Source organism: Stenella coeruleoalba (genome assembly GCF_951394435.1).
Source record: "Stenella coeruleoalba genome assembly, chromosome: 15".
In the NCBI taxonomy this organism is placed as follows: domain Eukaryota; kingdom Metazoa; phylum Chordata; class Mammalia; order Artiodactyla; family Delphinidae; genus Stenella; species Stenella coeruleoalba.
This window is the reverse complement of record NC_137161.1, coordinates 9662754-9677487: the sequence shown is the minus strand read 5'-3', so window position 1 is coordinate 9677487 and position 14734 is coordinate 9662754. Positions and strand designations below refer to the sequence as shown.

Sequence of the window (14734 nt, the reverse complement as noted above, 5' to 3'; positions counted from 1 at the left end):
CCCTCCCCAACAAAGAATTCTCCAGACCAGAATGTCAACAGTACCGAGAATCCCTGCTCTAGTCATTCCCTCCGACGTGTTCTCAATTCAGAAGCCATAGTGATTTTTACTTTCTAAAATGTAAATCTGGGGAGTTCCCTGGTTGTCCAGTGGTTAGGCCTAGGCACTTTCACTGCCATGGCCTGGGTTTAACTAAGATCCCACAAGCTGTGCGATGTAGCCAAAAAAAAAAAAAAAAAAAAAGTAAATCTGATGACCTCATTTCCTTGCTTAAGACCCTTTATTGTGTTCTCATTGCCTGTAGGGTAAGACCTGAATCCTTATTCATGATTACAAAGCTCCCTTGTCTGTTTTTTGCCTACCTTTTCCCTCATCTCTTTCCTCGTCCCATTCTTACTTTATAAACGCACTGTGTCCTTGCTTTCCTACAGACTTTGCATAAACTGTTTCCAAAAGCTGAGTCACTTTTCCACAACCCTCTTCACCTTCTCCCGGCTGACCGCGCTATGCATGAGTGGTGTCAAATATCAGCTTACAGGTTAGCTCCCCTGGATGGCAGCTACCATCTCTCCAACATGATGCTTAATCCCTTTCATTGTAATTGCTTGATCAATTATCTGCATTTCTATTTAGACTTGAGGCTCTCCCAGGGCAGGGATCGTGTCTGTCTTTTTCACTATGACATGTGCGGTGTCTGGCACATAGAAGGCTCTCAGTAAACATTTATTGATGGATGGAGTGCTTACGCTAGTTTGTTTATATGAAACAGTCTATTTAGAATGCTGTTAAGACATTTACAAGTATAGATAGTTGTGATAACTCATACTTTGGGGTTGTGATAATACTGATGTGCCATGTAATTCTACCAACTGAAAAATGAAGAAAGGAAGCAGAAATCCAAAAGGGTGGAACCTGAGCAATGTAAATTAATAGGCTGTTCTAGGTCCTTTGGAGAGGATGGAAGAATACTGGTTAATTTAGTAAATTTAAAAAATAAATTAATTAAAAAATCACTAGATAATGGGCAATGTCACTGTCAAGATCTGTGGAGGGTATAAGATTTCACTTTGCTTTCTAGCTGACAAGTGAGCCTGCCACAGTTTCATGGATGCTGGCGGAAGACATAAGACTTGGGTCAGAGAAAAAAGATTTTGATACTCCATAGCACAGCAGAAGGCATGAGCTTCCTATTTGTATCTGTTCCCCTTGCCTGCAAGTCCCATGTGAGCGCTGTGGAGTGGCCTAGGTAGATTTTGCACATGCAGCAGGTTTATACTATAGCTGAGGACCCCCATGTTTAAGAAACTTCCAATATCATTATAAAGGGGCTACTGGCATATCTGCTCAACCTTTGCCTTAGAGGGGGGCGTTACCTTTATTCTCTCGTTCAGGAAACAAATCTGCTTTCTGCTCTGGAGGAAGACACAATTTCTATTTTTCAAGGATATATGCTATACAAACAAACATCCTTGAGAAGACAGTCTGGGACAAAACCTGTCACAAGACATGTAGAAACACCATGCAGAATCACCCCCTCCCCACTGGGAGTCACCATGATGCACTGAACTGTTCATGCTTTTAGAATAAGCTTCAGACTCAACCTTTTTTCTACCCTTTGAAGTTTGAGGTAACATGTCCTTGTATACTCATTTACATGCAAGATAGATGGGATGAAGAGAAAACGTAGAAACATGCCTGGGTTTTTCTGTATTAAGTTATTCTTGTACACGCATAGATAGAGCTTGCTGGCAAACATTCGAAAATGTATTTCTCTGGGAATGGCACCAGCCACCAAACCATCACATCTTGTTGATTCCACCTTCCAAATATTTCTTGAATTCACCTATTTGTCTTCACCTCCATGGCTGCCATCTTGTTTCAGGCTGCTATTTTCTCTCTTGGGGGTTATAGCAATGGCTTCCTAAGTGGTTCTCGCCTTCTGCTCCAGGCACTGCTTAGCTTGAGTCTTGAAGCCCAGTTTCCTTATCTCTGAAATGGACATAGCAACATACCTACCCCATAGAATTTTTGTGAGAATGACATGGAATAAGGTAAGTCAGCCTGACAAGTACTGAGGCTCAACTAATGTTAGCTCTCATGATTTACTACTTCTATATGCACAGGCCCTGAATTCATATTCTCTAATTTTGATTTCTTACAACCAACATGTACTCTGAGGCAAAAATCTTCAAAGTGAAATCACTCCTTATGAATGGAATCAAGTAAGGCCAAAGCATTTTTGGCTGAGAGCCGCTACGCAAGGAGAAGGGGTTTTAAATTGGGAAAAAGGATAAAATAGATCAGTCGATGCTCGCCCTTCAAGGAAATAGAATTTGAACTATTCTCCTACGGCAAAGCTACTCCATCTCACTGGGAATGCACATTTGCTAAGCGCATCAGAATTTTAAAAAAAGATTTGAAAGCTCTTCTCTATTCTGTGATTAATTGAACATATTTGGGCCAATACAGGAGGAATAAAATTACCACATCACTATATATATGTGAGATAAAATATACGATTAAAAGTATTTATTATACTGATGTGGAAAAGAATAATATGTTAAACAGATAAGCACGTAATAATGCATATTTTCCCCATAAAATTTAATTTATCCCTTGGGCTGAGTATAAACTTTCCTCTTGAACAACTTGCTTTCCAACTATAGACTGCTGAGCTAAACTGCTTAGTTTTACAGCAAATTGATCACTACTGTAATATTTCAGGAGCAAAATGATCCTCACCAGTCAGTTTGATTTCAAAGGCCAAAATTTATAGTATTGTTCCTGATTTAGTGATAAGATTTTTTAACATATGGAGCATTTTATCACCTTCTATCAGGACATGGAGTTGAACTTACAAATGAAAAAAAAAAAGCCAACAAAAGAGGGACCATAAATAATATACTACAGAATGACAGAAGAGTTTAATATTCTCTTCGGACTGGTGGGAAATTACTCAGATTTCTGTCCTTGTAAACATATGTCCTGGTCTCTACGGAAGATGTGTTATACGATCTTTATGCTCCTGAAAAAGTCAAAGACAAAGCTGTAAGTCCAAACCACAAGGACTTTGCTAATGCATAAAGGAAACTTTATTATATGTATGCTCCCCTGTGTCCCAACTCGACTTTATTCAAGGCAGATAAAATGTAGTCATTGGACACTTCTGATACGTTGAAAATAGGTGCAGACATTTAATGATGGGAAAGTTCATGACTCAGTAAAGATTACTCCCTAGCTGGTAGCTTAGGACAGAAAACTATAAAATCAAATTATGATAATCACTGGAGCCAGGAGAAAAAAGTAGGCCCACCGAGCTCTATTTCCTGAATTTTCGACTTCATTGTACAATGAAGCACAAGGAACAGATTTTTGATAATCTCGGTAGATTTGCAAAGTAAAACTATTTTGTGATTCCTACAGTGATTTTTTGGGAGATGACAAGTTTGTAAGGGAAGCGACTGGGGTAAGATGAAACATGCAATAATAGAGAATAAAAACAATCTGCTTGCACCACAATCTACTCACATGTATCTGGAATTTACCTTTTGAAGTGTTGGTTTTACATTAAACCAGTAAAAACAGATGTGGTTGTCTTGGTTTTTAACCACCAAAACCTAAAACTCATTTTTTCCCAAACAACATTTCCATCACATAGCGGTGTCTACCTGTCCTGACATAGGAGTTAAACCATTGATCTGGGGCTTAAATAGGATTTTGAGCTTCAATTGTCTATTTTATCCCATGTAACTTATGTGTTGAGTCAGCAAGGCCAAATACACTTCTAGCAGACATCAAATCTAGATAGCTGGGGTCTGCAAGTTCTTTATTTTTTAGCCTTCACTCAGATCCGTGTTTTAGGGAGAGGGTCGACATTTTTCTACCTGTGACATTAAGAATATCTATGCCTTGGAAAGTGCCCTTGGCTGAAAAATCTCGCTGATGATTTTATATGGACTATCAGCCCCCACTCTGTCAAATTACACAGCTGCTAGCATTAATAGGAGGCCTTCTTTTTGATATGCTTGTTAAATTTATAGAGTTCTTACTACGTGCTTGGTTTTTTTGTTTGCTAAACATTCTTTTTTTCTTTTAACCATTCTGTATCATTAAGGTATTGCTGCAAAAGCTCAGCGACATACACATAAGCATTTGTTACTCTTGCTTGAGGGCGGCCAGCTAAGTGGCCTTTGTCTGGATTGCTCGCATATGTGGGTGTCAGCTGGGGCCACTGGGTGATGGATGACTTGTCTCTGCTCCACATCTTGCATCCTCTGGCAGGCTGGCCTGGGCACGTTCTCATGATAGTGGCAGAAGGCCAAGCAGGATACACAAGACTCTTGAGGCCTAGACTCAAACTGCCACACCATCATTTCCGTCGCATTCTATCGGCCAAAGCAAGTCACAAGGTCAACCCAGGTATAAGGGAGTCTTCCTCTTTATCGAGAAACACTGTAAAGTGATCTGGCAAAGGGTGTACACACAGGGATGAAAAAGAATTGGGGCGTGTAATGGAATCCTCCATATAGCTCATTAAACCTGACCATCACACTATGCGGTAGGTACTGTTATTATTCCCATTTTGCAACAGAGGAAATTAATGCATAGGGTGCTTAATTAATGCTGTAAACAACAAGAAAATCTCCAGTCAGAAATTGAGAGAGTCTGGGCCCTTGCTGCTGTACTAGACTGGTTGTAACCAACACAAAACCTGTAGCTCATGGACTTGGGCTTTGGAAATCTCACACCACCATGGTGGAGTGAGTATCAATTTTAGTTTGCAAAGTGAAATGCACAATGGAACTGTAGTCTCTAGATTTCAACCTACTTGTTGACTGGGAGCTCCCACTCTGCTGACTAAGTTCTTCCTGGAGATTCCCTTCTGTCAGGGACATGTGTCCTTGTTTGTGGTTGCTGAGCATCTGAATTCCCTCCTCAAGTCTGAGGAGCCCTCATGTGCACAAAGCTGAGCTCACCTCCCACTTCTGATGATGGAAAGGTGCTTTCCCAGTCTCCTTGGAAGTTCTAGATTCTGTTGAGAACAGGAAAAGCAGAGATTGCACAGGATCCATTCTGGCAGTAGGCTGTAGCAATAGCAATGGTCACGTCCAGGCAGAGGTAGAAGTTGTTCTGACATCAGTGTCCAATGTCCAGCACTGCTTAAACTACAGGGTCTGTGCCCAATGCTGGCCATAGGGGGCATCACCATGGGACCAGCCTCACAGCTCAGTTTTAGGCATTGTTATGACTGCAAGTCTCCAGAGCTTCTCGTTCTTCAGAGCTTCTGGGAGATTCTGTGAGCTACAGAGAATACTTTAAAACTTTTTTTTTCCGCTGAAATTAATCAGAATGAGCTTTTGTTGCTTGCAGCCGTGAGTCCTGATCCTTCCTGATTTGTGCCACAGTTTGGGGACCTTGCACTGTGTCCAGGCATCAGAGATGAGTCCCTTGATCTACTGGCTTTAAACCACATAGGCATGTCCACTGCCCAATTTGCCTGACAAACCCAGCAGCTTCCTGCTAACACTCTGCCATGTTTGGGATGAAGGGACTTTGGGGGAGATGCTTATGGCCCCATCTGCCTAGACTTGCTGTGTGATCATTCGCATTTTGGGACTTGCTGCCTCTTTAGTGGGCTACAAGAAGTGAGGTACAGGCCTCCCACCTTTCTGAGCCCATGGACCACCTTCCTTCTCTCTTTTGCTTAAATTCATCTTCTCCAGCCTGGAAGGATTCTCCTTCTATTCTGGGGAAACCCCTTTTCCTACATATTTTGTCCAATATGCTTTGGGTTTGTTTGCAAACCTCCTCTCTCTGTCCTTTAAAAGTCACGTTTGTTAATTGCAGGATTTAGGAAAAAGAGAGCCAAAAAACCTTGAGAACATCTTGAGTTCTGACCCGAACTATTGAATGCAGATCTGAAAACCTGATTAAAAGTGAGGAAGAGGGCTTCCCTGGTGGCGCAGTGGTTGAGAGTCTGCCTGCCGATGCAGGGGACACGGATTCGTGCCCTGGTCCGGGAAGACCCCACATGCCGCGGAGCGGCTGGGCCCGTGAGCCATGGCCGTTGAGCCTGTGCGTCTGGAGCCTGTGCTCCGCAACGGGAGAGGCCACAACAGTGAGAGGCCCGCGTACCGCAAAAAAAAAAAAAAAAAAGTGAGGAAGAGAGGGGTTCAATGCTGGGAGAAAACGCTCCTTTTCCAAAGGGTCGCATCTTAACAGGATGAGTGTTGGGACCTCTGGCAGAATAGATTTCCAAATGCCTGGCATAGTTTTGGTCTACTATGTTTTTTTTAAAAATTCATGTTCATGACTAATTCGAAATTTTCTTTTTTTTTTCTTTTTTTGAAGATGTTGGGGGTAGGAGTTTATTAATTAATTAATTTTTGGCTGTGCTGGGTCTTCGTTTCTGTGCGAGGGCTTTTTCCAGTTGCGGGAAGTGGGGGCCACTTTTCATCGCGGTGCGTGGGCCTCTCACTGCTGTGGCCTCTCCCGTTGCGGAGCACAGGCTCCGGACGCGCAGGCTCAGCGGCCATGGCTCACGGGTCTAGTTGCTCCGCGGCATGTGGGATCCTCCCAGACCATGGCTTGAACCCGTGCCCCCTGCATTAGCAGGCAGATTCTCAACCACTACGCCACAAACGAAGTCCTGGTCTACTATTTTGATCTCATGTCCTGACATTTATTCCTCCTCCTTGTAAGGCCAACTGGCCCGAGGCAGGGGAACGCAATCAGACTCACAGGTTGCATCAGACCGAAACTTTCCGGACCACCCAGTTCCAGAAACTGACCTGGAGACTTTCCGGACCACCCAGTTCCAGGAACTGACCTGGGGACTTTCCACCCGGCCCAGCCTTCCCGCCTTTCGAGGGGCGGGACTAACGGTCCCAAGACTGATGCGACCCGCACCAGATATTGCCACGATACCCGAAAAGACCACCAAATAAGGAATACCCTGCGCCTTCCCGGATTCACCACACCCCTTTCCCTTCTTCCCCTATAAATTCTGCCAAAACCCTCGCCCAGACGCGACTTCTCTGGCCCCTTTCTCTCGGACCAGTGAACCTCGCCCAGGAGCATACCCAAATAAAGCTTGTTTAAGCTCTCCTCCGTTTCTTGGTGCCGTTCCTTACACTCCTGTTCCACAGAACCCATGTTCCCGTTGAACCAAACTGTCACCGGCAAAGCCCAGGAACAATTCCCAGGAAGTAAAAATAGAATCTGGGTAATAAAATAAAGCCTAACCTTTTTCTCCTGTGTGCTTCATCTGGTTTCACTGGCTCACAGGCTGCTACGTGCAGAGGCCTCGCACCCGGCGCTTCAGACCAGAGTTCCTGATGCAAAACATCTGCGCCGGCACCTCAGCTGGGGCGCCGTGTACACAAGCGCTGCCCTCGACACTCAATCCAAGATGGCAGCGGCAGACCGTGCGCAGAGACACTGCACCCGGCACTGTGATCTGGAGCCGTGAGCAGCAGAGCCACTGCTAGCCCCGCGAGAATTCCGCCTTCTCCCTTCCCCGCTGCTAGCCCCGCGAGAATTCCGCCTTCTCCCCTCCCCGCTGCTAGCGCCGCGAGAATTCCGCCTTCTCCCCTCCCCGCTGCCTGTGGGGCAGCGTGCGCTCCCGAGCTTTTTGCATCAAACAATGAAGCTTTCCTTTGCTTCTGAACTGAGCTCCGTCTCATTTTGTTGTCCTGAGTGACACTGGGCAGGAGGCCTCTTGCTGGGGACTGACTCCAGAGGGTCATAACAAAACCAGGTAACGTCTCCAATATCTCCTTGCTTCCACATCTCTCTGCACAATTATTATCTCCGTCTGACATGTCCCTTATTTCCTGGTTCTTAGAGGCCAAATCCTAACTGCCCTCAAGAAGAAATGAAGATGGTGAGGGGAATACAGTCAGTAACTATATAATATCCTTGTATGGTGACATATTGTAACTGGACTTATCTTGGAGATCATTTTGAAATGTATAGCAGTATCGAATGGCCATGTTGTGTAACTGGAACCAACGTAGTGTTGTTGGTCAGTTATACTTCAAAAACAAACAGACTCATAGAAAAAGAGATCAGATTTGTGGTTACCAGGAGTAGGGGTGTGGGGAGGGGGAATTGGATGAAAGCAGGCAAAATGTACAAACTTCCAGTTGTAAGATAAATAAGTACCAGGGATGTACAACATGATAAATATAATTAACTGCTGTGTGTTATATATGAAAGAGAGTAAATCCACGAGTTCTCATCATAAGGAAAAATTTTTTTTTCTGTTTCTTTAATCTTGTATCTATATGAGATGATGGGTGCTCACTAAACTTATTGCGGTCATCATTTTATGATTCTCAGTCAGTCATTATGCTCTATACCCTAAACTTATACAGTGCTGTATGTCAATTATATCTTAATAAACATGAAAGAAAAATGAAAAAGAAGTGAAGAGAGGAAATCCCCATTGGCAGGCAGAGATACTATTTGAATAAGCGTTTCGAGAAATAGTTTGGCTGTTTTTGGAAATGTGTATAGACAGAGTTCTTATTTTATGAAGGCTTATGTTTTGATAGAATAACTAGTTGAAAACTTGAACTTTTGGAGTTCTGGGGTAGTACCATGCTGCTTTTCCTCAGGGAGAAGATACATTTCCTAAGCCCCTCCTTCCTTGGAACTCTGGGTTCTTATCATCAACCTCATTTGTTCACTGACTTAATAACAGGAATGGGTGCAGAGGAGAAAGTTTCAAGTGCTCAAGAATAAATGGAATGATAATTTTAATGTCAGTTTAAATTTAAGTGGGCTAGAAATTACCTATGTGGATTTCGTCCTCTTGTGCTCTCTCTTCCTTCTCTTTTATCTTGAAATGGTAATTTTCAAGGATGTCTTCCTTCTTTCAAAGACATTTATTGAGAATTTACCATGTGTAAGACATTATGCTAAGCATTGGCTTTATGTATATAGTAGAACATTAAACAAGTTAGGAATAATGGGGTGGTGTAAACATAAAGCAATTTTATTTTATCTCCCACTATCACTTAAAACTTTATTGAACTGGCAGGGGTTTTCCTCTGCCCTTAGATGATTTTTATTTTGATCACTCATTTTAATAGAAATTTCTACAGTTGCTCTGTTACTAAACATAGGTTTAGTTCAGAAATTAGAATGTCTTGCACCATATAAGAAGCCAATTTCTGAACGTGACTTAAATTGAAATCTCCTTCCCTTAGACATGCTCTTCAGGAAAGCCTACATCCATTAAATAGGGACGTGGTCACCTTCTTTCTTCCTTTACTCTGTAGATACAAGACAGTTCAAAGGGGTTTCTGACCTTCTTCTTCAGAGAATGGGGATGGAGTTGAGGCTGGGTGAGCAGGGAAGTGTCCACGTTCCTGATAATGCTGTGAAATGCCTCCACAGTCTGGCACTAGCAGATGTGTAAGCTGACTCTTTTCCCTCTCATTGTCCTGGGTTCTTTGGAGATTCTTCTCCCACTGCTGAGAACTTGCATAAGAACTTTTCTGTTTTTCCATTAATTCTTGTTTAGGGGACAAGGATTTCCCTTGATGATGCTCTCCCTACTCAAGATATCCAGATCCCCCAACTCTTTGCTCAGAGGGTTTACAGGTACCTTGGATTATTGCATTGAACTGTCTACATGGGGATGTGTTGGCACTAGGTCTCATATTCTGTTCTGAGGTCCTGGAGACAAAATGCCATCGGTAATGAATTCTCTCTTGCAGCTTCCGGATTCCAAGGTGTTTACTCCTTCCCCAGTCTGAGCCACTTGTCTGCCCCCTGCCCCCCTTTCCTACTATCCAAGTCTGAGCCCTATTTATTGGGAGACAAAAATTCCCCCTGGAAACATGCATCTAAATTTTTCTGTCTCAGAATTAGTCTTGTGGCTTCTTTGACTCTGTTTTTGGTTTGGGAGAAAATGTTCCTCGGAATGCCAGTGAGAACAGTGGGGGAGGGAGTGAGGCTGAAATAACGCAGAACAATAGTTCAAGACCTACTCCTGCTACAGACCTTGATTAAAGGGTCATTAAAGGTTTTTCTAAGAGGTGTTATTTTTTGCTGGTACTGAAGGATAAGTTTGTCTCTGAGGTAAAGTAAAGAAAAAGGATGTTCTTGACAGAAAGGATAGGGCCCCAAAGGGAAGGTGTCTGAAAGTACATAACACGTGTGTGAAAATGGAAGATCCTTCATGAAGAAGCACTTGGTTTGTCAAGCGAAGGGGCTTGCCATTTACCCAGCAGCCCCTGAGGACTCTTTGGAATGTTGTAAACAGGTAAGTGAGGTGTTCAAGAAAGACAGTGACACCTATAGGAAAAAACTAACAAAAGACACGTAAGATATCTATGGAGAAATTTACAGAAACGAAGCAGGCACTTGAAAAATAGAGAAATCTGCCGTTGTAAAGCCCAGTAGTTGTGCTGTTCATTGGTCTGATTTTCATGTCTATTTTTTCCCTTGATTACTTTTCTGCTGGATGTGGAAAGGTAAGGAATGGAAACAAAACTTATTTAAATATTTCCTCCTCCCTTCTCTGCTCCTCTTCAGAGAGTTGTTGAAAAAGTGAAAACAAAGCAAGACCATTTGGGTTTTAGAAGTAAGTGGGAAAAAAGAAACATGCCAAAAAGGATATGTATATGTGTATTCACTTGTAAAAAAGTGAATGAATAAATAAACAGAGTACATATGGCAGTGTTAGTATACTCATGGAAAAAAATTTGGAGGAATATACACCAAACTGGGAATATCAGTGTTTTGGTGTATTTTCAAGTATTATATCTGAAATACAATATTTTTAAAAACAATAAGTATGTATTACTTTTGGAACCAGAAAAAATGTGTATATATATATATATATATATATATATATATATGTATACACACACACACACACCCCTATTAAGATGTCACACTTAAAATAATATCCAAAGTCCTATTAGGGCTCTCACGGCCCTACCTGATTCCACCCCTCGCTATCTCTGCCCTAATTTTCTTCCTTTCTTCCTCTTGTTCACTTCCCTGCAATGCAGTGGCCTCCTTGCTCCTTCTTCGTCATGCCAAGCACATCTCCACTTCAGTCTGCATTTGCCTACATTTGCGGCCCCAGGTATTTGCATGAGTCCCTTCTCCAGTTCAGATAGGTCTCTTTCAAATGTCATCACTTCAGAAAGGTGTTTCTGAAAGTCCTCATCTCTTAACTTACTTTATATTTCTTCATAGCACTTACCCACTAAATTGTATCATGTCTATTATCGATCTATCGGTCTGTCTGTCTGTCCGTCTATCTTCTATCTATCTCAATCTATCAATGTAAACTCTGTGAAGACTTTTCCTAGAAGAGTCTCTGACACACCGTAGGAATTCAATGAATATCTGTTGAATAAATGAGTAAATATATATAAATATATATAAATCATTAGCTTGTAAACAGACAGCAATTTAACTTTTGTGTAGTAAGGGTTGAGTTTGCAATCTCAGAACTTTTGAAAGTTTGGGAGGGATAATTCTTTGTTTTGGAGGCTGTTCTGTGCATTGTAGTATGTTTAATAGCATCCTGGCCCCTACCAATTAGATGCCAGTAGCTCCTCCCTCCCTGACCCCTCACCAGTGGTGACAACCCAGAATATCTCCAGATGTTGCCCAACGTCCTCTGGGGGTCAAAATCCTTCCCCTTTCCCTCATTGGGTACCACTGCTATGGGAGAAACCCAGAGTCAAATACCTCTTCATCATTCTAAAAATATGTAGAGCATCATGAAAGTAAACAGGGTAAATTTTGATCTACTGCTATGCTATAAGAAGGTGATGAGCTTAAAATTCCATCATGGATTCTCATACTTTCATGAGATTTACTCAGGTCTCAGCACCTCTCTACATTTTGGTTTTCTTGTTTAGTATAAATGCAATCCAATTTAATCTGTATATAAACATATCAATTGCATATTAAAATCAACATATTATAAACATCAGGCTGAATGCTTTCTTGAAGAAGCAAACTAAAAAAATTCATGCATATTAATATCACAGATAAGCCAATTATTATATGAAGTAGTAAATAAAAAAATATGATTAATCTAAAACTAGGAGTTTCATAAAGCAAAATATATGATATTAAGATGAGACTGCTTTAGAAACAATATTATGAATCCTCACATTTTACATGTAATTTGTTTAAAATTAATTTCCCAGTGTGCTATCTTATTTTTGTTTCACCTAGACTTATACTAATAAGTTTTATGAAACATTGATATTACTTAAAATCACAGCACAGAGAAGAAACCATTTCTCTGCTCTTAATTGAGACAACACACACTGGTTAGCTTCAGAGTACTCAAGGCCCTGAGGCTTTGCAGATATGCTGGAATTCTTGATTATATGCTGGAAGGGAGCAGCGATGCAGCTCACCTGGTTTATTAAACAATCAACATTTTGGATTACCTAATAAAAAAAATAACCTTTATAATAAAGACAGTACAATTTTGAGCACTTAGTATGTGCAAAGCCCTTAGCACTATGACTACTTAATTCAGTCCTTACAACGACCTGGAAGTTTGATATTATTATTATTATTTACTTATTTTTAACATCTTTGTTGGAGTATAACTGCTTTACAATGGTGTGTTAGTTTCTGCTTTATAACAAAGTGAATCAGCTATACATATACATATATACCCATATCCCCTCCCTCTGGCATCTCCCTCCCACCCTCCCTATCCCACCCCTCGAGGTGGTCACAAAGCACTGAGCTGATCTCCCTGTGCTATGCGGCTGCTTCCCACTAGCTATCTATTTTACATTTGGTAGTGTATATATGTCCATGCCACTCTCTCACTTCATCCCAGCTTGCCCTTCCCCCTCCCCATGTCCTCAAGTCCATTCTCTACGTCTGCGTCTTTATTCCTGCCCGGCCCCTAGGTTCTTGAGAAACTTTTTTTTTTTTTGAGATTCCATATATATGTGATAGCATACGGTATTTGGTTTTCCCTTTCTGACTTACTTCACTGTGTAAGACAGACTCTGGGTCCATCCACCTCACTACAAATAACTCAATTTCATTTCTTTTTATGGCTGAGTAATATTCCATTGTATATATGTGCCAGATCTTCTTTATCCATTCATCTGTCAGTGGACACTTAGGTTGCTTCCATGTCCTGGCTGTTGTAAATAGAGCTGCAATGAACATTGTGGTACATGACTCTTTTTGAATTATGGTTTTCTCAGAGTATATGCCCAGTAGTGGGATTGCTGAATCGTATGGTAGTTCTATTTTTAGCTTTTTAAGGAACCTCCATACTGTTCTCCATAGTGGCTGTATCAATTTACATTCCTACCAACAGGGCAAAAGGGTTCCCTTTTCTTCACACACTTGCCAGCATTTATTGTTTGTAGATTTTTTGATGATGGCCATTCTGACTGGTGTGAGGTGATACCTCATTGTAGTTTTGATTTGCATTTCTCTAATGATTAGTGATGTTGAGCATCCTTTCATATATTTGTTGGCAATCTGTATACCTTCTTTGGAGAAATGTCTATTTAGGTCTTCTGCCCATTTTTGGATTGGTTGTTTTTCTTGATATTGAGCTGCAAAAGCTGCTTGTAAATTTTGGAGATTAATCCTTTGTCAGTTGCTTCATTGTAGATATTTTCTCCCATTCTGAGGGTTGTGTTTTCATCTTATTTGTTTTCCTTTGCTGTGCAAAAGCTTTTAAGTTTCATTAGGTCCCATTTGTTTATTTTTGTTTTTATTTCCACTTCTCTAGGAGGTTGGTCAAAAAAGATCTTGTTGTGATTTATGTCATAGAGTGTTCTGCCTATGTTTTCCTCTAAGAGTTTTATAGTGTCTGGCCTTACATTTAGGTCTTTAATCCATTTTGAGTTTATTTTTGTATATGGTGTTAGGGAGTGTTCTAATCTCATACTTTTACATGCACCTGTCCAGTTTTCCCAGCACCACTTATTGAAGAGACTGTCTTTTCTCCATTGTATATTTTTGCTTCCTTTATCAAAAATAAGGTGACCATAGGTGCGTGGGTTTATCTCTGGGCTTTCTATCCTGTTCCTTGATCTATATTTCAGTTTTTGTGCGAGTACCATACTGTCTTGATTGCTGTAGCTTTGTAGTATAGTCTGAAGTCCGGGAGCCTGATTCCTCCAGCTCCGGTTTTCTTTCTCAAGATTGATTTGGCTATTCGGGGTCTTTTGCGTTTCCGTACAAATTGTGAAATTTTTTGTTCTAATTCTGTGAAAAATGCCATTGGTAGTTTGATAGGGATTCCATTGAATCTGTAGATTGCTTTGGCTAGGATAGTCATTTTCACAATGTTGATTCTTCCAATCCAAGAACATGGTATATCTCTCCATCTGTTTGTATCATCTTTAATTTCTTTCTTCAGTGTCTTATAGTTTTCTGCATACAGGTCTTTTATCTCCTTAGGTAGGTTTATTCCTAGGTATTTTATTCTTTTTGTTGCAAGTAAATGTGAATGTTTCCTTAATTTCTCTTTCAGATTTTTCATCATTATTGTACAGCAATGCAAGAGATTTCTGTGCATTAATTTTGTACCCTGCTACTTTACCAAATTCATTGATTAGCTCTAGTAGTTTTCTGGTAGCATCTTTAGGATTCTCTATGTATAGTATCATGTCATCTGCAAACAGTGACAACTTTACTCTTCTGATTTGGATTCCTTTTATTTCTTTTTCTTCTCTGATTGCTGTGGCTAAAACTTCCAAAA

At 41.0% G+C, this 14734-nt stretch overlaps 1 protein-coding gene across 4 annotated transcripts in view; it reads right to left on the bottom strand.

Annotated features, from left to right (window-relative positions):
• Nucleotides 1-7376, bottom strand: part of LOC307197581 (uncharacterized protein) — a 52361-nt gene extending 44985 nt beyond the window's left edge. For 2 of the 4 annotated variants that reach the window (XR_013831454.1, XM_079943633.1), the window contains exon 1: nt 7246-7376. The gene's annotated coding sequence lies outside the window, so the exon portion shown is untranslated. Of the gene's footprint in view, nt 1-4976; nt 5003-7245 lie in introns of those variants that run through there. The other 2 variants (XR_013831455.1, XR_013831456.1) reach the window with 2 other exon arrangements.
• Nucleotides 7377-14734: the final 7358 nt, after the last annotated feature.